We start from the raw sequence: 25,589 nt of genomic DNA on the forward strand, positions 1-25,589 counted from the left end.
ACCTGTAGAAGATTCAGAGCCTTATTCCAGGCAGGTGCTCTCCTCTTGATGATTCAGCCAGGGAGCTTGTCCTTCCTGCCCCGATGACAGGATTTCATGGCAGGCATTAAAAACTTCTTCCATTATAAAGCAAGTCAGTTGTGGGTAGAAGGGAAGGGAGGAGGGAGACAGAGCAGGCTCTGGAGAACATGCAGCCCTAGTGTTGATGTTGGGTGAGATGGCATTGAAGCACAGGGATGGGGAGGTATAGAATGCTCAGACTGCTAGAGGAAGAGGGGAAGGCAAAACGGGAAAGGGAGGTGAATCAGGCAAGCAGAGTGAGCCCTAAGGATACACAGCTGAGCCCTGGTGGTAGCTGACATCCAGCTCCCACAGAGAGAGTCTGAGTTTCCCCTGTAATCTGTGTACTAGGAAGGCAGAGCTCACAGGGTGGGGGCCCCCAGGGCTGGGAGCTGTGGGGGCAGGCTGAAAAAATTGATCAATCAAAATAATTTATATTTTAATAAATAAAAATTAATGCAATAAATCATGATGCACTAAAAAAGTTAAATAAAGACAGAATGTGATCCTGCAACTTGTATGACCTGGTCTCACTCATCTCACCCTAGTCTGAGCCCTGTTGGCTTTTACCTCAGCAACTGAGCAGCTTTTTGATGAAAACTTTCCTATTCAAGTCATATTTCTCAGAGACCCTACCCATGGTGTCTTAGTCCATTTTGTGTCGCTAGAACAGAATAGCACAGAGTGGGTAATTTATTTAAAAAAAAAAAAAAGAAATTTATTTCTCACAATTTTGGAGGCTGGAAAGTCCACTATCAAGGTGCTGGCATCTTGTGAGGGCCTTCTTGCTGTGTCATCCCATGGCAGACAGTGGAAGAGCAAGAGGGTGTGAGAGAGGGAGAGGAAAGGGGCAGAACTCATCCTTTAATGAGGAACCTACTCCTGCAATAACTCATCCACTCCCCCAATAACAGCATTAGTCCAGAGCCCTAATGACCTAATCACCTCTCAAAGGTTCTACATCTCAACACTGTTGCATTGGAGATTAAATTTCCAACACATGAATTTTGGAGGACACATTCAAACCATAGCATGTAGTAACTTCAAAATGATTTACTCTTTACTGGGGTAATACCATTAGTGACTCCAAGTAATCCTCTGATATTTTCTCATTAAAGAAATTAAGTATACATAACATTTACACCCATTTTATCCCTGTTGGGGACAGTCCACGGCTCCCAGGAATATTCATGCTGGGTAAAAAAGGTGCACTTTAAATATTGGAAAGAGGATGCTACATGATTTGATACATTGAAATATTGACTTGCACTTAATTGTTTGCAAATGGTTTTATTTGTATATGTTCAGTTTCCTGCCTCCTCATCAACCAGATATTAAAGGTTAGGGGCATTCATTCATTTGTGCATTCAGGAAACATTTATTAAGCCTCTAGTATGTGCCAAGCATTTGCTTGGTGCAGGGAATACAGAGGTAAATGACACAGGCCCTGATCTAGAAGTGCTCAAAGACTGATGGGGGAGATACTTGAAGGACAGTGAGGGTGATGAGGATGATGTTCAAGGATTTTCACAGGATGTCGCAGTGCACAGGGGTTGAATATGTAACAATACAGAGAGGGTTCCCTAGCCTGTAGGGATGTGTGGGCACTAGAACTTAGCTAAGGGAGGAGAAGAAGGAAATATTTCAGGCAAAGGCAACTAAATGTGTAGGGCAATGACTTCCTAGTACGCTCAGGGTGCCAAGGGATAAAGCGGCCAGCAACTAAATGTGTAGGGCAATGACTTCCTAGTACGCTCAGGGTGCCAAGGGATAAAGCGGCCAGGAGCCATGCCATCAGCACACCCCCTACAGGCCACTCCCAATAAATCTACATCCATTTAAAAATATTAGGCCTAATATGCTGGCTGACTGGATGCCCTTTGTGAGTGTATGTGCAGCACCCTGCCTTTCCCGCCCACAGCATTTATCACACTGCCTGTGGCTGCCAGCATCCTTGTTAGTGTCTCCCATTGGGCTGATAGCTCATGATGTAGGGATGGTTCTATCTTGCCCGCTATTGTAATACCAGTGCGCAGCACAGTGTGTAGTTCCAGTAAGTGCTCAATAAAACATGTGTTCAATGAATGAATGAATGAGTAAATACATAAATAAATGGAGGTAAAAGCACCAAGTTCAAGGACTCCCAAGTCACTTAGCGCCTAGATTCATTTACATTCCTTTTATGTTCTTTTAATATTATCTAATGTGTAGACTCTGGATGTAGCCAGTGTCCAATACACAATTTTAATGAATTATGATCCATTAACTGGGAACACTAGACGCATGGGCTAGGCCTTACCTAAGATCTGGGAGACCTCTCATCTTTCCTCTCCTGCCAACAGGGTCCATATGACAATCATTACTTGTGGGATGGACCTACAAGGTTAATAATTATATTCTTCTCAACATGACAAACTGCCATTGTCTTTATGTTTAGCTTTCAAAATAAAACTTCGAGGAATTAAGAACAATATTATACAATCATAAATAACATCAATGCAATAATTAAAGGGTAGTTTAAAAATTCTCTACTTCAATATTTTCTACCCTTTCCAAGCAGCTAAGTAATAGATATTTTAATGAGGCAAATGTATTACTTATTAGTTTGTAACATTCAGACTATAGGGTTGACAATACCACAGCCTAGAGAAGTGCAACCTTAAGGCAGAGATGATGAAAGAATCCGTAATTGTTAAATCCTAGGACTTCCATTTACTTTTTATAAATCCTTGGCAAGTTACTTATTCTCTCTGAGCATTTCTTCATTTGTAAAATGGAAACAGTAATACCTGGCCTATTTACCTTAACCAAAGCTACTGCGGAGATCAGATGACACAATGAAAGTCAACATATTTTACGAACCACAAAGCGCTATACTAGTATGAAGAATTATTATTAGTTATTTGCTGGATCATATTCTTACAAAAAAGAAATGTGAATAGTAATCATACAAGATTCAAAATTGCTAGATTTCTAGGGACATGGCGTGGTAGATAAAGTGCCCTTCTGCAACCCTTCTTCTTCCACCAACCCAGACCTAAAGACTAAAGAGTTGGGTAAATTGATAGTCTTCTAGAAACTTTGTTTAGTAAACCAAGTACACCAAGACAATATAGCTATTTGACTGAAGACTTGGAAACACTCAAAACTCTGTCAAGGTAATTTTGCTATAATCTTAAGCAAACAGGCCTGAATGTGATTGCCCATTAGAAAGCGGGAACCAACGTCTTCTGTTTTACTTTCCCAAGTCAACTGGGAGGTGGCAATGTGCCTCAAGTGTGTTCTACAGGGAACTCACACCAAAATTACCTGTATACTGGGGAGAGGGACGTTGTATATTGGGGAGAGGGGAAGGAGGGCGTTGTTAAGATGCACATTCCTGGGCCCCACACCCCAGAACTATGAATGAGAATCACTGGTGATGAGGGCTAGAAGTCTGAACTTTCAATACATACCCCACGTTTCACAACAACTACTTTTTAGAGTCTGTCTGATGACAATTCACCTGGGGGCATCTCTTCATCTTAAGGCTAAAACAACTTTGGAAAGATTTCAGAGAGGAAATAAATAATTTAGGGAAAAAGGACTTCATCATAAAAAAATTAAATATGTATAGGATTGACTGTATGAAGTCATGATTATGGTTTATAAATATTTGAAAGGTTCAAATTCAAATGATAGAATCTAAATGTTTTATTCAGGTACCAGATGGCATAAGTAGGAATAATGATGAAATGGCATAAGCAAAGAGAACTGGGGCCAGATATCAAGGAAAACATCCTCACAGTGTAAAAAAAAAAGTTATAGAATCATTTCAAATGGTCAAGTTAACCAAAATATTAGTCCATGTAGTGGAAAAAACCAGCTGGGCAGCAGTTGAAAAAACAACCAATTGAGTGGTTAAATTCTCTCTCTCTCTCTTTTTAAAACTATTGTTTTGATGTCTGAAGCTTTCTGATCCTCAGTCATATAAATCTAATTTTTACTTAATAAGTAAATACGTAACTCATGAAAAATGTTTTGGGTAGGAAGTGCCTGCTAGTCCTAGCTAAGACCTAGGTTTAGGAGAAGCAGAAAGTAAGCATAAAACTGCCTGGAGCGCCATTACTTCCCCTTCTGGGAAGAGTGTGACATTCACTGAGAACTATGTGCCACGCTCTGTCTCATTTAATTTGCCCAGCCTTGTCAAGTAGATGTCATTTCCATTTCACGGATGAGGAAAGTCAGGCTTAAGAGTACAAGTTAGTAGGAAATGAAAAACCTGAAATTTGAACCCTCATCCGTATAATACCAAAATCCCTGCTTTTTCTCCTCAAGCAAGTACTGGGTACAAAGCACTGTAGTCACCACTGGTATCTTCTTTCTGTATCTAAAGATTGCCAAGGTGAGCTAACAAGTAATGACTCATACACATGATCAAACTCTCTCCAGAGTGGGAAGCTCTGTGAGAAACTACTGTGTTTTTCTCAGTATCCTGCTATTGTCCACAAAAACTTGATATTTTTGAATGCTAGCAAGGACAGAGTTAATGGGGTGGCCTATGGAAGGGAATCCACTTTGGGCAGTCTTCCGGGCTGAAAGGAGGTCACAGACCCAGGAGCATAATAATGGAAATATGTCCCTCCCCATTACCACTCCTCCCTCCTTTTCTCTTCACCATCATCTTCCTCTTCCTCCTCCACTAACAATCTTATCCCCATCATCTCAACACCACCTCTATCATCACAACCACTGTCCATTGTCACCGTCATCACCATTATCATCAGCACTATCATTACCGTCATCAGCATCACCACCATCACTGCCACTATCTTACCATCATGACTGCTACCACTAGTACCACCATCACCATCATTGATTTATGGAGAAAAATTGAGTTTTCTGTATTTGATATTGTTCATGAATACTACTCACCACCACTCCCATCCCAAAGAACCCCAATAATACTCTGTGCTAGATAGTTTTTATAACACCAGCCACACTTTGTGGAGCATGAACTAGACCAATTATACCAACATAAAAACGAAACTGAACCGTAATTCCTCACCACAGTCTTAACAAAAAACAACCATGTACCAAATTATTAAGACTTCAAAACTCCTTTAAAAAGAAAGCAGATAATAAACAGATATAAAGGAAGCTCAGCTTTCTTCATACACCCCTGGGGCAGCCCCTGAAGCAACAGAGTCATTAGGTTGAAAGAAAGAAGCATCTGATAAACCCCAGACATCCTGGTGCCGATTTGTGTCTCTCCCTTTCTGGCCTGTGCAGAGCTCAGAGACAGCGTCTAAGAGGGCGGCTCAGAAGGTGCCTCAAACACAAACACATGACGAATATAGTTCTGCAGTGAAGACTTTAGCTCCACGGGGAAAGCTGAGACTCAGGAACCTGCTGGCATAAACAAGGGGAAAGGCTTGGTAGCAAATCAGAAGACTTGGTTTTGGAAGCTGAAAACTTACTTCGGCAACAAGAGTCCTCCACGGGTCCCTAATTGTGCTCTTGCTGGTGAGGCCTGAGAAGCCCTCTTGGGGCCTCTGGGGCTTGTAACCAGCCCTGCTTAGGTAAGTACACTGTGCAAATAAGCCCTCTGGGGCTTACAGACGTGTAAACAGCTCTCCAGCTGACCTTCAGATACAAACTCGGGATTTAAAACACTAATTTCAGACCCATGAGTCCAGAGAGGGTCAGGGCTGGAGGAATGGGGGCCCCCAGAGAAGGGGTCACAAAATAATTCGTCAGTGAGCCGAAGGGCAAGCCATATGAAAGAGGGGAGGCAAATGAGCCAACGGGTGTGAAACCAGCTCCCACAGGACCTGGAAAGAAATGGATAATCAATACAAGGGCAGTGATTGCTCCAGGAAGCACAAGTGTTGCTGACAAAGTTAAAGGAGAGCAAAAGGGAAAGGGATGATTGGAGAGGGAGGGAGAGGGAAGGAACGAACAGGCAAGCTTCAGAAGGGAGCCATGTAAGTTAAGTATTTTCCAAGAAACTTGTTGTTATAAGGGGCAAGGGGTAAAATTTCTTTGTTGCCTGCCCTGTCCAAAATCACAACGCAAAATGAAGTAGCGTTGCACAACATCATCGATGTTAACACTGCTGAACTGTACATTTAGAAATGGTGAAGATGGTAAATTTCATGTTATGTGTATTTTATCACAATAAAAAGTAGGAAAAAAAAACTAGGATTAGGTGACAATCCCAAAGTCCTGGGATATTCTTATCAATAAAAGAAATGGAAGGTAAAGTTTTACTGAGAGCATGCATACTGAAAGCACTTGGCCATGTCTCCCCATTTCGACATTTCAGACATATCCAAGGCATCGGGGAGGAAAGCGTTTTCAGTATGGATTGGCAAAATCTCTCTTCTGTCTGGATTGTTTTGGCTTTATGTCTTGACCTACCCTTCCAGGCATGGTTGGCATGGACACTGACTCCTGCGTCTTCCCCAAGAGTTCCCCATGCCTTAAACACTGCAAGAAATGACGCTGAGTCATGTTCTCCTCACAACGCGGTTTCCTTCAAAGGAGGAATTCTTCCTTCCTGGATGATGCCCCAACTAAGAGCCTTTGTATTGCTATAAAAAGAGGCATTGACTTTTCAGGGTTGTCCTTCCTCCGAAAGCTCTCTTTTTCCAGCATGGCAGCCTCCCTGCCCACCATTTTATTTCCTATTCTAACCAGTGAAGCCCACAGGGGAAAGAGCAGCAGACTTTTGGGGTTCAGTTTAAACAAATGAGGTGGCGCAGTGAGGACGACTGGGACAAGATAAAAGCTTCTAGATAATCTGTAGTTACCATCTAACTTCCTGCCAGTTTTCTAAAAGGATTATGTATTTTTATTTTAAAATTTTACAATTGTCTGTTATTTTATGCAAAATAGGCACATCAGCCAGGTAGACAATAAAGTGAGTTTCTAAAATGCAAAATCCATTTCTCCACTGACTTCATCATGAGAAGGCAGATGTGTTCCTACAGGAAAAAAAAAAAATCCCCCGATTATTGGAGATAAAAATTTATCACAAGAAGAGATTAAGTTGAGGTCAGTTCTGTGGCAAACATAGTAATCTGTTATTCTAGCAAGATTCTTACCTGCCTGGAGTCAAATGGTGAGGAATAGGGTGATGTGGTTAAAGGGTCACAGGATTTGGAGTTAAGCAGGTTTGGATCCTAGCTCTGCCTCTAACGGGTATAATGTTAGGTCAGCTAAACTCTGAGCTTCAGTTTCTATTCCCATGAAAAGATAATAGTCATACCTATTTTTGTAGGATCCTCAATGAGGCTTAAATGAGACAATGTTGCTGGCACAGTGGCTCACACCTGTAATTCCAGCACTTTGGAAGGCCGAGGCAGGCAGATTGCTTGAGCCCAAGAGTTCAAGACCAGCTTGGGCAACGTGGCGAAACCCCGTCTCCACAAAAAATACAAAAAATTAGTCAGGCATGGTGGCATGCACCTGTAGTCCCAGCTACTCAGGAGGCTGAGGTGGGAGGATCTGTTGAGTTGGGGAGGTTGAGGTTGCAGTGAGCCATGATCATGACGACACTACACTCCAGCCTGGGCAGCAAAGTGAGACTCTATCTAAAAAAAAAAAAAAAAAAAAAAAGACAATGTGGCAAAGTGCTTGATATATATGATAGGTGCTCATAAATGATGGCCACTCTTAACAGCTCTCTTTCTTTTAGAAATAAGAACCACTTATATTAAGGGCTTATTGTTTGCCACTCGCTGGCTATAGGCCCTCTACATACCAATAGTGACTACTATTTCCTGCATACAGGAAATGTGACAGACATTTATGTAATTTATGACTTCACTGATAATCCTTACAGCAGCAGCTCTGCACAGTATCATTCTCCCCTGTACAAATGAAGAGATGGAAGCTCGAATTCTCACATAACACCCTTGCAGCACTTGAGCCACTCCAGGATTCTCTTCTGCTGGTCACCCAGCTATTCTCCAGGTCACTTACAATCTTGGATTTAGGGTTGGCAGATTTAGCAAATAAAAATACAGTATGCCTGGTTAAATTTGAATTTCGGATAAACAGATAAAATTTTAGCATAAGTATGTCCCAAGCAATATTTGGGACATACATTCAAAAGACAATTCACTGTCCTATATTTCATCTGGTAATCCTACTTGAATTCCATTTGCAGCATTCTCCCTGTTCCATTACAAATGATCACACTTGGAAACATTGGATGGTTCTATCCCATTTCCTGACAAATGGTGCTTCGCCTGCATTCTGTGCTCCCTGCACATTCTCTAAATCAGGGGCATCAAGTATTCACCAGGGTGTGTTTGAAATAGCCATATGTGCATTTTCATTAAAAATGAGAATCTATGCATTTATTTCTGCTTAGATCTGTAAATATTTTATTTGCTGCTGCTACTCAGTTAAAACCCCCAGTTTCATCATGTTCTGACTGGCAAGTGTTTGAGGCGTCTGATTTTAAAACAGCTCTAATTCTCTTTTAATTAGATATTTAATTTAACTGGCTGCTGATCAATAGTTTCAGGATATTTGTTTTCAGCTTCATGGGAATGGCAAAGGACCATTTGTGCATAAAATAGCCCACTAGTTATCTTTGTTTTCAGCCACGCCTTTGCTCTTACTGTTCTTTGTTAATGTCACAACTGTTGGCTCCCCAGCAAGTTAAATATCAGCCCTGGTAGAAGCTGATCTGATGAGTCCCCTTCTATATTGAAAATGCTGGTAGAAACACTGAAGTCAGGAAAACGGAGGAGTAAAGGAGGGCAGGGCATTGAGGAAAGGAGGCCAAGTGTAGAGCGATCATACTTGAACCTGCCAATCGTGAAGCAGGAATCTGTGCTGCCTTGGGAATAGAGAGGCTGGGGAAGAGTCTTGAGCCAGCTCTTTGGCTGTGGACAGGGAGGGGTCATGGGGAGTCTTAGCCCAGCTCACTCCAACATGAGACCCTCATGAGCCCAGATGCTCCCATTTACTTTCTTCCCTGAATAAAAAAGAAAGGGATTTCTATATCCAAGGCCCTACCAAGCTGTGTTCTTTAGGTAGAGCAAATCCATTGCATTCACGAAGCTTTCATCCCCAGACCTGGGGAAATTCTTAAAATGGTAAAGACATCTATAGTATATCATTTCGGTCAGGTCTCGTCTTCTCGTTACGCGTTTTCATACCTCAAGCTCCCACCCTTTCAGATTTCACACAGTTTTCCAGACAAATATCTGTAGAAATTCACAAACCGCTTATTCTGAGGTTTTGCACAGAGCTTATGGTAGACGTGATTGTGGCACAGATCTGGGTCACTGCCAATCCCATGTTCCACTCTTCTTCAATTTGTTTAAGACTCCTATTTTGAAGAATGAATGATCAGTTTTGTATATGTCTTTGCTTCCATCATCAGCACCAGCAGTTATCATTCTTGTGGCATCCATTTTCCATAAAGAAACACGAGTGTTTGTCATTCACAAGTTTCTATATGAAAAGCAGCAGGCCCGGCGCCGTGGCTCAAGCCTATAATCCCAGCACTTTGGGAGGCCGAGACAGGTGGATCACGAGGTCAGGAGATTGAGACCATCCTGGCTAACATGGTGAAACCCCGTCTCTACTAAAAAATACAAAAAAAACTAGCCGGGCGAGGTGGCGGGCGCCTGTAGTCCCAGCTACTCGGGAGGCTGAGGCAGGAGAATGGCGTGAACCCGGGAGGCGGAGCTTGCAGTGAGCTGAGATCCGGCCACTGCACTCCAGCCTGGGTGACAGAGCGAGACTCCGTCTCAAAAAAAAAAAAAAAAAAAAAAAAAGAAAAGAAAAGCAGCAAACAGAGGGTAATGAAGCTGTGATGTGATGCAGGCACGTCGCAGCTGGCTCGGCCCATTCACTGACGACAAGATCAGTGCTCAGAAACCAGATTCTGAATCCGACACATGACTCAGATTTATGCCTCTGGAAAATTAGGAATCATAATGAGTTATAGGTCTTTAGACAAACGAACTAATATTAAATGCAGGAGTGCCAAAGATCATGTATGTGGAATTACTTTGTATCATCCTATATCCCTGACTTGACTAGAACCGGCCATTTACCAAAGAAGCTTGTTCCCAGTCATTTTTCCACAGTGAAAAGGTAGGCGAGTTGAGGCTGTGGTAAAATAGTAATGCTAATCCTACTACCATTGCCCAGTACCTGTTATATACCAAGTGCTTTACATTAGATTTTGCCTCGTGGTTAGGGCTGAGCATCCCGGGTTTGAATCCTGGCTCTGCCACTCCCTAGCTGAATGACCTCAGAAAATTTAGTTCATCTCTCTGTGACTCAGTGTCCCCATCTATACAATAAGGACATGAATCGTGTCTACCTCACAGGGTCATCACGAGGATTAAAGGAGCTAGTATTTGTGAAGTGCGTAAGTCAGAGCCTGGTATGTAGTAAGCACTAAGTGCCTGGATTTCATATATATATATATATATATCTATCTTACACATATAATACATATACATACACACATATATACATTCAAATATACACACATACTTATATATATAATACATATACATACACACACATATATACATTCAAATATACACACATACTTATATATATAATACATATACATACACACACATATATACATTCAAATATACACACATACTTATATATATAATACATATACATACACACACATATATACATTCAAATATACACACATACTTATATATATAATACATATACATACACACACAAATATACACACACTTATATTTATATTTATTTATATTTCTATGTATGTATATTTGAATGTATATATTTGTGTGTATAGTCACATACATGTGTGTGTGTGTACATGTGTGTGTGAAAGTTTATGTGTTTGGTTTCTGGTTCACAGCCAGTTCAGCTGTCAAGGGTGAGACTCTGGGTGGGTTGCCTATAGAGAAAAAGCAGGAGAGACTTAACAGGACACCTCTCTTGCAGGGGCTCTTATCAACTCTGCATTACTTTCTGCACTTTCCCCAAGCAGATGGTAGTCACAGGGACCCACAAGTCAAGTTAGATCTTTAGTAGAGTAAGTGATCTTTAGCAACTATATTAGCCTTGGCTAAAGTTTATTTATTCATTGAGGGCAATCAGCAGAACGTGGGCCAGGGCAGTCACCCAGAGGTTCATAGGTCAGATTCCCCGGGTCTGTTTGAGGCTAGATGTCTCTGAGTCTCTGAAATGCAACCATTTCTAATGTGGAACAGAGAAAGACACAGGCAGGGCGGGAAGGTGAATGCTGAGGAACTAGGAGGCCAAAGGGAGCCCCTTGCCCTGAGAGCAGTCTGGCAGGTGTAATGACAGAAGCAGGGAACCACTGCCATCACTGACGCCCAGGTGTTTTACTGCAGAGATGATTCCAGATTGGCCCCTGATCTTAGAGCCTCTAGGTCTGAAGGTCCAGGACTCTGCTCTGTGTAGAGGAAGCCCATCTCTCCAGGCTTGGCTTCTGCAAGGGCCAGTGCTCTCCCTCCACCTCGCTAGCGTTCAACATCTCAGTGCATGGGTGGCTTCTCAAAAAGACCTGGAGGGCAGGCTCTTTCTGCCTCTTCTAGGTGGGAGTTGCACTGTAGGAGTGGAGATGCTGTCCTTCTCTGCTAGAGAATAAAGCAAGGAGTTTTGTGGGTGGAGCTAAGATCATTTAAGAAGCCCCAAAGGCTAGAATTTGGGGATTTTCCAAGTCAAAGGAGCCAGATGCAGATAAAGCATCCTGGGTACAGAAGCAAGAACCTGAGAACCGGGAGAGAAAAGCAAACACCAAGTGGGTTGAGAGTCAAAAGAGGGTTTGCTCTTCTAGACTGGGATGGCTCTCAGGTGGGGCAGCTGAGCTCTCCATGAAGAGCTTAAGGACACAGAAAGCCAGCAATCAATCTCCTGAGATCAACACATCAGCTCCCATGCTTCACTCTTCTATCCATATGGCCAAGCCATTGAAAGGAAATGATGTATCTGAACTTTAGATCCCAACTGTAGCTACCAGAACCCTCAAGACAGGTCTGGATCCCCCAAAGTCACAATAGTGCCTGAAGGAATGAGGATTTTTTTTTTCACTGACTTCTCCAGGCTACTTCAAATGAGGTCATACCTTACAGTTAACCCTACTTCCCTCGAGTTTCTCCTTACTGTTAGGCCCTGTCCCGGGGCCCTCATCTGTCCTTGTTTCCTTCACTTTTGTCTTATGATGCCTTTGTAGACTCACCCTCTTTTTTGATAAATCACACACTTATTTTAAACTCATTGTTGCATTAATCCTTAAAGCAAGTGTACTTTTAAATGAGCCTTGGCATAAATCTTTTTTAAAAAATCTATTTTTTAAATTTTTATTTTTTGTGACCGGGTGTGGTTGTTCATGCCTGTAATCCCACCACTTTGGGAGGCCAAGCAGGGTGGATCATTTGAGGTCAGGAGTTCAGGACCAGCCTGGCCAATATGGTGAAACTCCGTCTCTAGTAAAAAATACAAAAATTAGCCAGGCATGGTGATGCATGCCTGTGGTCCCAGCTACTCAGGAGCCTAAGGCAGGAGAATTGCTTGAACCCAGGAGGCAGAGGTTGCAGTGAGCCGAGATCATGCAACTGCACTGCAGTCTGGGCGACAGAGTGAGACTCCATCTCCAAAAAAAAAAAAAAAAAAAAAAAAAAGATTATTTTTTAATGATATAAATATACATAACGTAAAATTTACCACTTTAACAATTTTAAGTGGCATTAAGTACATTCATATTGTTGGGCAACCATCACCATCATCTATTTTCATAACTTTTTCATCTTCCCAATCCAAAACTCTGTACCTATTAAAAAAAAACTCCCCATTTTCTCCTCTCCCAGCCCCAACAACCGCCATTCTGCTTCTGTCTCTTTGAATTTTACTACTCTTAGGTACTTCATGTAAGTAGAATCATATAGTTTTTATCTTTTTGTGTCTGGCTTATTTCACTCCAGTTTCATCTATGTTGTAACATGTATCAGGATTTCCTTCCTTTTTAGGGCTGAATAATACGCCATTGTGTGTATAGACCATATTTTGTTTATCCATTCCTCTGTTGATGGACACAGGTTGCTTTCACCTTTTGGCTGTTGTGAATAATGCTGCTATGAACGTGGGTGTACAGATAAGGAGTGGGAGATTTAAAAGCACCCTCTTCTTCCTAGGCTGTCGCCACGGTCACATTTGGTAGAGGCTCTACCATTGTTAGGCCATGTTCCAGATGTGGGGATGGTTTCTTCAAATCCTTTCCTGCCCAGGACAAGCTGAAGTCCTCCCTAATTGTTTCTCCTTAAGCTTTTAGCAAATCTACCCAAGCAACCCTGAAATGAATCTGGAGTCAGGAGGAGTAGGAGCAGCCAGAGGTGAGGGCCCATTGGCTTTTCTTTCGAGCTGCAGACAGATTACAAATGTGCAAGTGCAGGGAGAGCCGGCTGGCTGCTAAGCTAAGAAGGGCAGAGAAGAACAAAGCCCCTGACCACCTGGAACAATTAAAAAGAAATGAGTGTGTGGAGTGGGGGAGGGGGGAGGGATAGCATTAGGAGAAATACCTAATGTAAATGATGAGTTAATGGGTGCAGCACACCAACACGGCACATGTATACATATGTAACAAACCTGCACTTTGTGCACGTGTACTCTAGAACTTAAAGTAAAAAAAAAAAAAAAGAAATGAGTGTGACCCTAATCATTTAAAAACAATAGTAGTGACCTGGAAATAATAGAATCAGTGACAAAATGTGGACATAAAATTTGTCTTCCAAGTTTTCCAAGTGGAGAGGCAAATTTTGAAATGTACTTGCTCTCAGTTTCTGATGGGTCTATTTCACATGCCTCTGTGCTGGAGTGGGAAGTTGTTGCTCCCAACTGTACCCTGTGGTCTAAAAGCTTTAAAAAGAGCCTTATGTTGCTGCAAACTATGGAAGGACCTGCTGCAGATGCCCAGGGTTGCCTGCACTGCCTCGCGCTACAGCCTCTTTGGTCATGGAATGGTTCTTCATTGTCTCAGGAGCATTTGGGGTGACCTCTGCGGGCTGTCCTGTTGTCAAGCTATTCCTGAGAAGCGGTGAGGTTTCCTTCCTAACAGAGGGTTGGGATTCCACTGGCCCTGCCCCAGCTGCACCCCAAATGCCGTCAGCTCAAGCGTGCCAGTGCGCTGACAGAGCTGGCAGGTGACATGCAGCTGTGAAGCATTTGTTGTAGGAACAGAGTCACAGATGGCAACATAGCCCATCCTGCTGCATTGTTCTCTTTACACCATTTTCACAAGGGAGGGGTAGGGTGGGGAGGGGGGCATATTTATAGTTTGTGCTATAAACAAGCTAAGTCCTGGGCAGCTGCTATCCCTCAGCTAGTTTGACTTTACAGTTTTGAATGTGAACACACACTGAGAGGGTGGACAGGATCTCTCCCTGAAGAGCTGAGGCCCTTTTCTTCTGGGCTTGGGGTCTGGAGGCCCCAGTGGGCATGAGGCACATTGAGCACAGCTACCTGCCTTCCCAGTCCTCCTCTGTTACATCCGATCTTTCAAATTATTAATCTTATAATAATTGTCTTTCAGATCATTATTAATGTTACATTGTTACTAATCATCTCCCAACTCAGAGATAGATCCTCAAAGCTTGTTGACTCCAGGCAGCCTTGGATGGCAGTAGTTTAGCAATGTCCCTGTAATATAGGTGTCTCCACCTCAGGGCCCTTCCCAACCTGCCACTGTGTGATTCTGTGATTCTCCCTCTTCTCAGAGTGCTCCCTAGATACTGGCCACTCTGGAGGTGGTTGTGGGCCACACTTTATGGGCAGTGCATGAAGCAGCAGCAGGTGGCGGGAGAGGCTGGTATGATATTAAGAGAGGCCTCAGCTACAACTCCCATGGAAGGGAATTTGACAATATCTAACAAAGTTACATATGTATGGACCCTTTGGAAATCCCACAGCTAGTAATCCATCCAAAAGATTTGTTGGCACAAATATTAAAAAGATGACACTCCAGGTCATTCATTAGATTATTGTTTAGCAGTAAAAGATTAGAAAGTAATCAAGTGTTCATCAAAAGGGAAATGTTTGAATAAACAATGGTATATCCACATAATGAAATATTATGCAGCTGTAAAAAGAAATGAGGAATAATTATATGTACTGCTATGCAGCTATCTAGAGGCTATGTTAACTCAAGTTGGAAAACAAGTACAGTATTTTATTTTTATTTAAGAAAAGGGGGATGTAAATACATATATTTGTTTTTGATGAAAGCATGAATCATAAAATTTAAGGATTACTTAAGGGAGTGAACAGGGTAGAGGCAAACTGAATGTGAAAGTGATAGTCTAAGCTTCAGGGCCCCTTACTCATATAGATCTTTTTCAAGGCCCTAAGAGAAGCCCCTAGTAAATTTTGTATAATTTTTCTTAGAGGCATTGCAATTTAGATAAGATTTCTTCTTTAGACACCTTCAATTGTGCCTCACTTGCAGGAGGTGCCCCCCAAAAAGTCGTTGAATGAATGCATGAAATCAAATATGTTGATGATAGGTCAGCCCCACCACATTTTCACTTTTTGATCCTACTCCTTTTTTCATTTTTTAAAATAATTTTTAAAAAATAGAGTCAGGGTCTTACTCACTATGTTGCCCAGGCTGATCTCAAACTGCTGGGCTCAAGGGATCCTCCAGCCTCAGCTTCCCAAAGTGTTGGGATTACAGATGTGAGCCACCGTGCCCAACCTGATCCTAGTTCTCATGGAGAGAACAGGAATTAGAACCTCTTCCTCTTCCACACACCCTTACCCAGCTTTCAAATATTTGGGGACAGAATGTTCTGTTCTCTAACAGTACTAACAATGGTTCTTCCTGATATATCACTGTGGGGCTCCTTTTAATCCTGATATTTTCCTCTGAACAGGCTTCAGTTTGTTGTTTTTTGGTTTATTTTTATTTTTTAAGAGACAGGATCTTGCTCTGTTGCCCAGGCTAGTGTGCAGTGGCACGATCACTGCTCACTGCAATCTCAACCTCCTGGGATCAAGTGGTCCTCCCACCTCAGCCGCTCAAGTAGCTGGGACTAAAGGCACATGCCACCGTGCCTGGTTAATTAAAAATTTTTTTTGTAGAGATGGAATCTCACTGTATTTTCCAGGCTAGTCTCGAACTCCTAGGCTCAAGCAATCCTCCCACTTTGGCCTCCCAAAGTGCTGGGATTACAGGCATGAGCCACTGTACCCAGCCCAAGCCCATTTTTTAAGACCTGGTAAGGAAGACACAAACTAAAATAGGACCTTTGCTTCAGAATTGTCCTCAGCATACAAATACATACGGATGTTGTCTGAGAAGACTAACATCTTCATTTATCATCATCAAGGTTCATTTCAACATATGTAGTGTCTCTTATTCGTTCATTTATTCATCTATTCATTAATTCAACATTGATGTTCTACCTCTTACCTACTGAGCAGTAGGCCAGCTCTAGGGCATACAAAATTGAATAAAGTCCATCCCCATCTAACTTAGTTTAGACTTCAGAAAAATGTTAAAAATTGGACAAGCTGAGTGAAAAAAAAAATGCTTTGAGATATCGGCACTGGCGCTTTTTGCTGTGTGATCTTGGATGCAGTCTTTAACTTCTCTGAGCTTTAAGTTCCTCCTGACACAATTCCCCAAAGAACTGCTGTAAGGACTGAAGATAGAACGTTTGTAAAGCTATTCCAATGGCTGGAGTCTAGTGGGACCCTCAGCTAGTTAATATTATTTCCCCTCTGGAAACTCCCAGTTGGGCTCAGGGAGGCTTGGGTTAATTTTGGTGGGAATGGTTAGGGACTTGAAAAGGTTGGCGCGTGGGAGGCAGTGTGGGGTGGATCTCAGGCAGCCAGGTCAGCATGTGGGTTTCGGACCCACGCCAGCACAGAGGTGGAGAGGGAGGGTGTGTCTGTATGCTGAGGGTGGACAGGAGGGAGGGAAGCCTGCTCAAAACCAGGCCTTGTCCTGTGGGCAATAAATAAGGATTGTTTGTTTTGATGAAAATAACTAGCTTCTGGAACTCTGAGTGCTGTTCTGTACGCGTTCCCATCACTTCAGGAACTTACTGTGTCTCTGTTTGATTGAGCCTGGGCATGAGATAAAACACGAGGTCATCTGCAATGGCGCTGGTGCTGTGGCTGTATCAGCATGGCTCTGGGTGATTCTTCGGGGCAGGCAATAGTTCAGGGAGGACTTACAAGCAAGCTCTGGTAAGTGGTAAGTGGGGCTGTGCCCAAGAAGGCGCCCCTGCATGCATTCTTACAGAATGGATAGGGAGGCCTGAATCTGCCTTCTCGTTCAGCACAGGGAGGAAGGAATCAGGTGCCCACTTGCGACTCTGCTTTCGAGCTGGACTAGGTGGGCTGCTCTGAGGAGGGAAGGGGGCAGGAGCAGGAAGGGACAGTGAGACAACCTGCTCCGTCCCACTCAGGACACAGCCCTCCCCAGCCCCAGGTTCCACTGGAGGAGTCTCTCAAGTTTCTGTCTCAACCTCCTTCTGCCTCTCCACCCTCCCCTCACCCAGGCTCCTGCATGTCAACTCCCCACCCACTGCCTTGAATCTTGGCTTGAGCCTCGTGTCCTTCCTTGTCTGCACCTGGTGCTTTGGTCCAGGCCTTCTAGTTTCAGTTCTGACTGTATTAACATCTCACCCCTCTGGAACTGCGTGAGTTTCCACCCCAAGACCAGGCCTACGTGTTCTCATGTCCAGCTTGGGCCTCAGAGATACATGGCGAGGGCCTGTTCTCTTGCCCCATCTGGGCAGGGAGACTGGACATCAACACGCAGCTTCTGTTTTTTCTGCCTGACCTCCTTTCCCTCTGCACCGCTTCCAAAGCCCTCTCCCTCCCTCCTTCCCTTTCTTCTTCTTCCCCTTCCCCTTCCTTCCTCTCCTTCTTTTCTCCCTGCCTCACCTTCCGTATCTGCTACACTGTTTGACCACACTAAGGCTTTAGCCCTAGCAAGCAGACAAGCAGAGTGAGCTCAGAGGCCTTGACTGAGACAGGGCTCCTTCTGGGAGTGGTGGGTGGTTGCCCCTGGGCAGCCTGGGCTGAGAGGTCAGCAGGATAAGGCCTCGCCATAGAACTATGTGGAATCTCAGGAATCTGCTGCGGAGTGAGTATGTCCTGAGGGAAGAGAGCCTGCTCTGGCCTGAAAGCACTGTGTGCGGCTCCTCGATCTGCACAGTGGCTCAGTCCACCCCACTCCTAGGTGGGAGGAAACTGTTCAGCCTTCCTTCTCTTCCATTCCGATCTCCCACTACCATAACCACACTAGGGGGAGGGGTCTGAATTCAGCTCATCTCAAAGCAATTTGGAAAGACAGATGCAGGCTGCCCGTGGTGAGTCTCCGGAAACCAGCTTTCTTCCCCTAGCTGTTCATGTTGGCATCGGGTGGGCTGCATAACCAACATTTACAGAATTAATGGGCTCTGAGTCTCAAGTGAATACGGCAGAAACAAGAGGGGCCATGTCACTTTACATTGTAAGACTCAGAGCATGGAATTTCAGTCTCTCTTGATCTGATCTGTTTACTCACTTGTAAAGTAGGGGAAGTTCTAGAGCAGGACAAACAGGTTAAATGAGATGAGGGTTGAATGCCGAGCAAAGCTAGCAGCTGCTCAATAAATGTGGCTCCTGGAATGACAATTACAATTATTGCCTGCTGCCAGGGTAGCAGCGAGCAATGGCATCAGTGAAGAGCGGGAACCCATAAGCTTCAAGCTTTGGTTTTTCTCCATTCTCACTCTGGTAAAAGTCCCAGGAAGAGGGTAAGGAAAGGAGAGACTTCGGGATTCTGTTCTTTATGACCTGGGAAAGGAATGGGCCATCTTCTTGCCTCTGTTTTTAAAATCAAAACTAGCCCTGAAGAAGATTTAGCTCTGGGTCCCAATGTGGCCTCTGCCTCTAACTGTGTAACTTTGGGGAAATTACCTCTCTAACCTAACTCTTTATTTATCTGTGAAATTCCTATCTCATAGGAATGTTGTGAGGATTGCATGAGTTAATACCTATGGAGAAGTTAACACAGGGCCTGTGGGGCACAGAGCATGCGCTCAATAAATGGTCATTATGATTATACTTAATTGCCATTTTAGGAACTTGAAGTCTCAAGAGATGACAAATAGTCAATTCTCAAAAAATGAAGAAAAGGAAAACTGGTTTCTTCATGTTTGCTAACCCTATCTAGAGCTATGGTTTGGGCCTATAAATTCACTGTGTTTAAATCCTCATTGCACTGATTTCTGTCTTCCGGAAAATGACTTCATGGTGTTTATGTCTCTGAACCATCCTGTCAGAGAAGATCTTACTACTCCTATTTTGTTTTCTTTCAAGATGGAGTCTCGCTCCGTCGCCCAGGCTGGAGTGCAGTGGCGCGATCTCGGCTCACTGAACCTCCCCCTCCCTGGTTCAAGTGATTCTCTTGCCTCAGCCTCCCTAGTATCTGGGATTATAGGCCCCCACGACCATGCCTGGTTAATTTTTAAATATTTTTAGTGGAGACGGGGTTTCACCATGTTGGCCAGGCTGGTCTCAAGCTCCTGACCTCAAGGGATCCACCCGCCTCAGCCTCCCAAAGTGCTGGGATTACAGGCATGAGCCACCGCTTCCGGTCTACTCGCTCTTTGTTTCCAAGGATAGTCAAGTGAAGGAGTGGGAGTGGAGAAGGAACAAAGAAATCTGTAACTGCTTGTGATCAATTAGTTGTAAATATCAATACCACTGCACGTGGACCGGCTAATACTTCCATTTTAAATACGAGAAGGCAGAGGTTCACAAAGGTGAAGTGATTTATCTAAGGTTTTATGTCTGGTTTGTAGAGAGCCAGGACCCAAATCCAGACCTCTCCCTGAAGACCCTGACCCTTCCTCTGTCCTGTGCCAATGCCTTGAGGGGACCCTTCCCACGGTCCCCTGGGCCACACCCTGCTCCCCTGACCCACCGGGCTGCTGAGATCACCTCTTTCAAAGGGTCCGCTTTGGTTCCACTTTGCCATTAGACTAAAACTTTGGGACTCTCAAAACTGACAAGTCCCAGACATTATGATTATGAAACATCACAGAATGCCCCTGGAATTTTATTGTGTTAAGTCAGCAGGTTGCTTCTATTTGTACAACAGAGAAACTATCAACGGCTGGGCACTTCTATGTCTCTTGCCAAAATTCCTGATGCTGCTATATATTTCACTCCTTTCCCTTTTGCCTGTCTTGTACTTCTCTCTATTCAATTTCCTATGCAAAGCAAAAGAAGCCCCCAGATTGATAAGATCCTCATTTAATAGAAGGTAGAAAAGATTAGTCACAACAGGGCTCAGAACTGACCCAATTTTTCTGCAACCTGAGCCTCCTGCGTAAGATCCCTTGGTGGTTATTAGCTTAGCCTGTAAGATGCAGGCTTTGCAAAGTGATGTGGCATGTGGACGATGCTGGAAGAGCAATGCTTGGCCTGCATCCAATAGAGAGAGGCAGAGCTCAGAATGCTGCAAGGAGTCAGGCCAGCTCTGCTAAGGGCAGAGCCCATCACAAGGCCTCAGGTAGGGGTCTGTGGTGGGCAGAGGTGGTGCAGAAGTGAAGTGGGCCAAGATGAGGCTGCTTTGCAGAGCATGTCTGGGAGCCAGTATTTCACCAGCAGCCAAGCACTCACCAGCTCCATCAGCCTTCATTTACCAGCATCTTATTGAGTGTTTTCTCTATGCCGGGAAACTGCTCCTCCCACTGCGCTTCCACAGCAATTCACTTGCAGCTCGTCTAGAGCATGTATTTTGTTCTTCCTAATATTATTGTCAGCTTTTTTATATTCTTCCATTAGATTTTAAGTTTCTTTAGATCAGGAACTGTCTCTTAATCATCTCTGGCCTTTGAGCCTTGCAGAAGTAAGTGCCCAGCATGCATTTATTGAGTAACTAAATTAATGAATCAATGAATCAGTCAATTGCTCAATAAACATTTATGAACTATATACTCTAGTAGGATCTTGGCAGGATGACTGCTTTTCTGAGCTAGAAGCTCCATAAAGGAGGCCTTCTTATAAAGAAACTCTCTTTCTTTGTTACTTGACTATCCCCTAAAGTAATGAAACTTACAGGCCACAAGTATGGAAATGGCTGATGCAAAATGATTATAATTTGGTAGGTGGGATTAGGTGCCTATGCTGTGGTTGAAATATAAGAGTTCAGTTCTCTTTTAGCGAGATGTTTTTAGAAGTTTTGGAGGTTACTTATGCATGGGGAGCCCAGTCACTGAATGACTGGTCATTCTCATTAAGAATCAAGATGATACCAGGTGGCCCCATAAGAGATAGTCAATGTGGCTATTTCTTAGGACTGGCTGCAACTTTAGAACATCTCTTTACTCGGTGTAGGTGGCTTAGACTGGGACCATCTTTGGAAGTTCTGTTCTTCCCCCACTTGGGAGGATCTGATTTTCTTAGGTGAGAATGACAGGCTATCAGAATGCACCCCCATAGATACTTTTCACCTTCAGCCTGTACCATGCCCTAAATGAAGTGATAAGAAACCATATTCTTTAATACACCTTTTGCTTAGGTGTCCCCGCTTCCTTTCCTAATAGATATTTGGAGGATGAAAATGGAATTTAACTTATGCTTATGTTCGTTTGTGTCCTTATGTAAATGGCCACTTGCTAGAAAATGAGTTCTGAAGCAGAATATTAAAACAACTACCATTTAGTGAGTTTTTACCTGCCAGTCACTGGTAAGCACTCTGCATGCATCATCTTTCTTTAATTCACGAAGTTCCACTATGAGGTGGGCATTTTAATTACTATTGTATAATTGAGGAAACTGAGTTAGTGGCACCTAACTCTAACTTTTCCAAGGGTCACCAGGTCCCACCCTGAATAAATGACAGAGCCAGGATTCCATCCCAAACCTATCAAACAGCAATACCATTCTCATTGCCACCATGTTACTGGGTGCTATGTCAGTGGCTGTGAGCATCTGAGGATGAATATCTTCTGTTTCCCCTCTAGATGCTCAGGGAACAAACTTGCTAACATCACAGGAATATGTCTCAGCCCTCACTCCAACAGATATTCCTATGCAATTGCACTACAATTTCACCTGGGATTCCTTGGGCATATATACCCTATAAAAGTTAACTCAAAGGGAAGCTGAAAATATCCTATGTTAAGACTTAGATTAGATACTAGGAATTTTTGTTTTTTCCCTTTGATGAGCTGAAGGCCCTTAGCTGTCAATGGCTTCCCCAAACTCACTTTTACCATTCGAATCCAATGACATGGGATGTTGACGGGCGAATGTGTGTTTTCCTGCCCATCTGGTTTGGCTTCAGCACCTGTGAGACAGGTGTGTGCAGGGAATTTTAGCAGTCCTTTAGAGGAGCAGTAGGCAGGGGTGGGCCATCAGTGGTGGCCACTGAATGAGGCTGGAGCTTCAACTATGTCTTGGAGAATAGCCCTTACTACATAGTGAAGGGCTCCTGTGACCTTAGGGACAGGCTGTTGAAAACCAGTGAGACAGGATGCTCAGGATGTGGAAATATAGCTCCCTGAAGGAGGTGAGTGACCTTCCACATACTTCCATTTCCTTTTGTCTTGGAGTGCTCTTATCAGAAAGCCATCTGACCCACAATTTCTCCCCACCTCAGTCAATGATGTTGGAAATTCCTTTAGGATGTGAGGTTTAAAGTGCAACTGCCCCTTGAAAAGACACCCTTCCGTCCACGTGACCTGTAATACTGTTCATATTTGCATGGAGGTTTACAGCAATATGGAAGTATTTGCGCTTCCTCATCTCACTGTGAATGCTCCTAGCAATCCATAGGCAAGATACCCTGTTTATGTCTTGGTTTATGTAAAAGGAGAGCAAGGTCAAGAGAGCTGGAGTGACTTACTCCCAGGCAGTAGGTGACAGTGATAGAACTGAGACCTGGAGTTTATGGTTCTGAGCCCAGAACTCTTTTCACCACACCAGAGCTACTTCAGACTTAGCCATATTTGTGTACACTGAGTTATAGGTGGCCATTGTCCCAGCTGCTGGTCTTGCTAGTAGAAAGAGAGGGAAAAAGCCTGGGGTACCTGCAGGAAGTGGGACCTGAGGCGACACAGGGAGGACTGAAGGTAGAGAACGATGCAGGAAGGGGGTGGCATCCCGATTGTCAAGTGGTGAGTCTGCTTTTAGCTCAGAAGTGGCCACAGGAACTCCTCCTAGTCCTTTAAGCCCTTAAAAAAATTTTTTTGTTATTGTTATGACTTGCCTGGAGCAGTGAAATGTTTTCTCCAGCTAAGCAATAATAGAAGACAGTGAGAAGATGCCAACTCAGTGATCCCATGGGAAACCTTCTGGACTGTGGCGTTTACACAAGAGATGAGGTCAGAGGGGTGGCTACCGGCTTGGTGGACTGAGAGCGCAGCAGAGCACCCCAGGGGCTGCAGAGGCCAGATCCCCAGCTGCGGGGGCACAGGCAATCCTTCTCAGGCACGAGAGGGGTGGTGAGGGAGACTGTTTACATTTCTTGCCCTGGTTGGTTAAAAACAGCTCAAAGGCACCATATTGTGTATTCTTGATAAAAAGAAAGATAAAAGGAGCAAGTGCCATTGCACCCAAGCTCATGCTTTCTTCCTCCTTTTGCTCCTTCATTCAGTCCTTCTCGTCTGTTGAGCATGTAGGAGAGCGCTGGCAGGTGCTGGGGATTCTCAGATCCTGTCCTCAAGTAGCTCCCAGTTTAGATGGAGAGGCAGACATGTCAATAAAGGAATTGTAATTCAGAGTGTTAAATACCCAAAAAGAACATAGAACTAGGCAGAGAAGCAACAGGAAAGGGGCAGAATTAACTCTAAAAGAGGTATCCACAAAGGCTTCCTGGAGGAAGAGTCATCTGAACTGGTACAAACCCTGCACATGTCATGAGTGCACAGTTAATGAATTTTCACAAACTAGAGTAAAACCATGTAACTAGCACCCAGATCAAGAAACATGACTAGCATCTGCCACCATCATCAAGGGGTAACCACTCTCCTGACTACTAAAGCATAGGTTAGTTTTGCCTATTTTGAACTTTACATAAGTGGAATAATTCTGCAAAAACTCTTTGGTGTCTGAGTTGGAACTGAAAGAACAAATGGGGATTTTTCCAGGGCACAAGGTAGAAGAGGCCATTGTGGGAAGAAGGGGAAGTACAGTTACCTGTTGCTTAATGATGGGACACATTCTGAGAAATATGTCATTAGGCGATTTTATCATTGTGTGAACATCATAGAATATACGTACACAAACTTCGACGGTATAATCTTCTACACACCTAGGCTACCCACAAATACTTAACCACTGTGCTACAATTGCCTACAATATTTGGTATCTTAACACGACAGTATTCCGAAAGGTATAACTTGAGTCTGTGAGCATTACCATACTGAATGCTGTAGGTAATTGTAACGCAATGGGATGTGTGTAGCTAAACATACCTAAACATAGAAAAGGTACAGTAAGAATATGGTATAAAAGATAAAAAATGGTGCGCTTATATAGAGCACTTACCGTGAATGGAGCTTGCAGGACTGGAAGTTGCTCTGGGCAGGTCAGTGAGTGCATGGTATGTGAATGTGAAGGCCTAGGACATTACGGTACCATAGACTTTATAAACACTGTACACTTAGGCTCCACTACATTTATTTAAGAAATTTTTTTCTTCAATAATAAATTAACCTTAGCTTACTGTTATTTTTTACTTTATAAACTTTTACATTTTTTAAAAACCTTGATTCTTTTGTAACAACAGCCTTAAAACATGAATACACTGTACAGCTATACAAAAATATTTTCTTTCTGTATATCCTTATTCCCTAAGCCTTTTTCTATTAATTTTTTTAACTTTTTAAATCCTTTTATCAAAAGCATAGACACAGCACACACATTAGCCTAGGCCTAGACAGGGTAGACCATCAATATCACTCTCTCCCACCTCCACATCTTGTCCCACTGGAAGGTGTTCAGGGGCAATAACATGCCTGGAGCCGTCATCTCTTATGAGGCAATGCCTTCTTCTGCATCCCTCCTGAAGGACCTGTCTGGGGCTGTTTTACAGTTAACCTTTTTTTTTTTCCCCCCAAATAAATAGAATACACTCTAACAATAAAACATATAGTATTGTAAATACATAAACCAGTAACATAATCATTTTTATCATTATCAAATGTTACATACCATATGTAGTTATATGTGCTATACTTCTATACAACTGGCAATGTGGTATGTTTGTTTACACCAGCATCACCACAAACACATGAGCAATGCATTGCGCTGCGAACTTAACATGGCTATGACATCACAAGGGGTTAGGAATTTTTCTATCTATTATAATCTTATGGGACCCCCATTGTATATATGTTCCATCATTGCCCCAAACGTCATTATGTGATGCATGACTGTCTCTTAAAGCAGAGAGGTGAAATAACATCATGTGTGTGAATACTGTTGACTTTCAGCACTGTTGGGCCACAAAATTCCAAAAACTGTTAGGAAAGAGGCATGAAATGAAATAGGAG

General features: G+C 43.3%; 1 long non-coding RNA gene across 2 annotated transcripts in view; it reads left to right on the forward strand.

The window, feature by feature from the left end:
- Window positions 1-25,589, forward strand: part of LOC107126664 (uncharacterized) — a 56,180-nt gene that overhangs the window by 7,458 nt on the left and 23,133 nt on the right. The window contains exons 3-4 of one of the 2 annotated variants that reach the window (XR_001483325.3): window positions 17,126-17,277; window positions 19,164-19,298. The exons of the other annotated variant lie outside the window; for it this stretch is intronic. This is a non-coding gene — a long non-coding RNA (uncharacterized lncRNA). Of the gene's footprint in view, window positions 1-17,125; window positions 17,278-19,163; window positions 19,299-25,589 lie in introns of those variants that run through there. 2 annotated transcript variants of the gene reach the window in all.

Source organism: Macaca fascicularis, chromosome 1 (genome assembly GCF_037993035.2).
Source record: "Macaca fascicularis isolate 582-1 chromosome 1, T2T-MFA8v1.1".
In the NCBI taxonomy this organism is placed as follows: domain Eukaryota; kingdom Metazoa; phylum Chordata; class Mammalia; order Primates; family Cercopithecidae; genus Macaca; species Macaca fascicularis.